Source organism: Fulmarus glacialis, unplaced genomic scaffold (genome assembly GCF_000690835.1).
Source record: "Fulmarus glacialis isolate BGI_N327 unplaced genomic scaffold, ASM69083v1 scaffold20431, whole genome shotgun sequence".
NCBI lineage: Eukaryota > Metazoa > Chordata > Aves > Procellariiformes > Procellariidae > Fulmarus > Fulmarus glacialis.
In genome coordinates, this window is record NW_009193680.1 from 1,917 (window position 1) to 4,714 (window position 2,798).

Consider the following 2,798-nt stretch of genomic DNA (forward strand, 5'->3'; position numbering starts at 1 on the left):
TCACCGGAAGGGTTTGCAAGCACTGGAACAGTCTGCCCAGGGAAGTGGTGGAGTCACCATCCCTGGGGGTATTTAAAAGACGTGTAGATGAGGTGCTTAGGGACATGGTTTAGTTGGCATGGGGGAGTTGGGTTGATGGTTGGACTCGATGATCTTAAAGGTCTTTTCCAACCTTAATGATTCTGTGATTCTCTGATTCTATGACCTGTCACCCCTCCCCAGCAGCCGGTGTCCATCCGGGAGCTGCAGCTGGGGTCGGCCGGGCAGGGGACATTTTGTTTTCCTGCCCAGGTCAGTGAGAGGAGGGAAGACCCACACTGGGCACTCTGGCAGGGCCTTTGCATCAACGCCTGTGGCACGGGGGTCTCTCCCTGCTGTCTCGGGGCTTTCAGCTCTGCCTGGCACCTGTCACCCCTCCCCAGCAGCCGGTGTCCATCCGGGAGCTGCAGCTGGGGTCGGCCGGGCAGGGGACATTTTGTTTTCCTGCCCAGGTCAGTGAGAGGAGGGAAGACCCACACTGGGCACTCTGGCAGGGCCTTTGCATCAACGCCTGTGGCACGGGGGTCTCTCCCTGCTGTCTCGGGGCTTTCAGCTCTGCCTGGCAGTGCCGGTCCCGGGGGTACGGGCATGGGCGACGGCAGCGATCTCCTCCCAGTCCAGGCCGGCTCATCCGGGTCTCCCGTGCAATGCGGTTTCATTACAGCAACCTCGCCAGAGGCGCAGCTGCCTTGAGGGTCAGCAAAAGGCTCCGCAGAGCCGAAAGCATCAGCAAAGCACCAGGGTAAAAGCGGGGGAGGGTCCTTCCGGAGGGATCCGCTGCCGAGTGGGCAAGCGATGGGTCTGTGCGGGGCCGTGGCTGGGGCCAGCGCCTGCGGCGGCTCCGGGAGCAGCACTGGGGGTGCTTGGTGCCTCCTGAGCCAGGGAAAGTCCAGTCCGGTGGCTCAGCGGGAAACCAGCCCAGGGTGTGAGCCCTCTACCAAAGGTCCCGTGAACAGGCTTTTCCCGTGGATGCAGCGAGCTCCAGGCATTGCAGATAACGAAGCTCAGGGCAGGCAAAGGGAAGCACAGATAACCTCGGCTTTTGCCCTTCCTCACCCCCAGCCCATCCTCCCTAAACAGCCCGGGTCCTCCGAGAGGGAGGATGCCCTTCCCCTGCCTGTGGCCCAGGACAGCCCCCGCAGTGCAGCCCCTGCTGGGTTCGCAGGGCTGAAACTTCTCTGCTCCCCGGGGAGCGGGGGCTGATCGCCTCCGACTGAGCCTCCCGGGGCTCAGCATCACAGTGAAAAACAGATGTGTAAGGAACCAGCTACAGCCCTTGTCACAACTGGGAAACGCCATCGTAAAACTAACAGACAGAACAAACTATAACTAAAACAAAAAACTGGGACAAGTGTTGCATTTCTAAATCCTGCAAGATACGGTCAGCGCTGAAGCGGTCAGGCAGTTGGACTAGATGATCGTTGTAGGTCCCTTCCAACTGAACTATTCTATTCTACTCTACTCTACTCTATTCTATTCTATTTCTATACTAATTTCCTTTCTGCAAAATAAGCAAAGAATTAAAAATGGCTTAAATAATCAGAAAGCATGTGAAAGATTCATGTGACAAGTTTAGAGGAAAATAGCTTTATAAACTTCATTGGTGTTAAAATAAAGGAATTTCCTTCTAAAACCGTTCAGGCAGGTCGGAGAACTGCTTTTTCATTCTTTTCACCCAGATATTCGCAGGGTGCAGATAACCATGAGAAGTTCATGTTCCTGTAATGACCCGGTGTGTACTACCAGTAAACGAGGAGTTTGTTAAACTACCACTATGGAAATGCAATCAAAATTTTCATCTCTGTTGACTTTCAGTTCTTATTTGGAAAGAAATATTGGCCAAGCCAATATTCCTTATTCAGGAAAATCATAACCCACACCCTACAAGCAGGTATAACAATCTTTTTTTTTTCCCCCCTGGAATAACAGTAGCAGAATTTAAAACAATTTACCAAAGGCACTTTGTCCCGGAGTTTGAATTTTGCAGCTTCTGACGGTTATGGTTTTTCTTCTCCAGACACAATGGCTGGAGTTTAACCGTTGCCTATGAAGTGCGGCAGGGCGTGCTGGAGAGAACGTGTGTGGGAAGAGATTTCTCTGAATTGCAAATCAGCTGTGCTGAGCAAACAGCCTTGCATCGGCTGTCATGGAGGAGCCGGTTCTGCTCTCCAACAGCAGAAACTGCACAAAAAGGACAGAAATGGGCAAGTATGGAAAAATATCACCTCCTCCCTATGGGATGTGTTTTAGTTGGGTACTTCTTCTCCCCACTGCTCTGTGCCCACAGCCAACACATCAGCTCTGTCTTCCTCCTCCACACAAGAGCAGGGCTGCCAATTTTCCTGGCTCATCTGACTGAAGAGGCTTTTACTAGAACAACTTTTGGCTTCAAAGCTGCCGGGTTGGGTGTCCACATACCAAAATATAAAGGCTATTCATGAAGTAGCTGCACCTCCGGCAAGGCTGGGCATTTCAAAACGCTCTCATTTCCCATGAGAAAACACTGAATCCTGAGGTCCATCTAGTGGCTGCTCCCTGAAGGCAGAGCTGGTGGCAATCGTGCTATTAGGGGACCCAAGGAAGGGGCCGAGTGGGGCGCCGATGGAAAGAAGAGGGTGCGGCCATTGAACACCATCCCCCATGGAACCAGGGATGGAGCTCGGCACTGCGGGGATGCTCCTGTCTCCTGCCACCGGTGCCCAGTCATGGTCCTGCTGTGACAGGGACAAAGAGGAGCTGTGCAGCGGGGGCTACGGCGC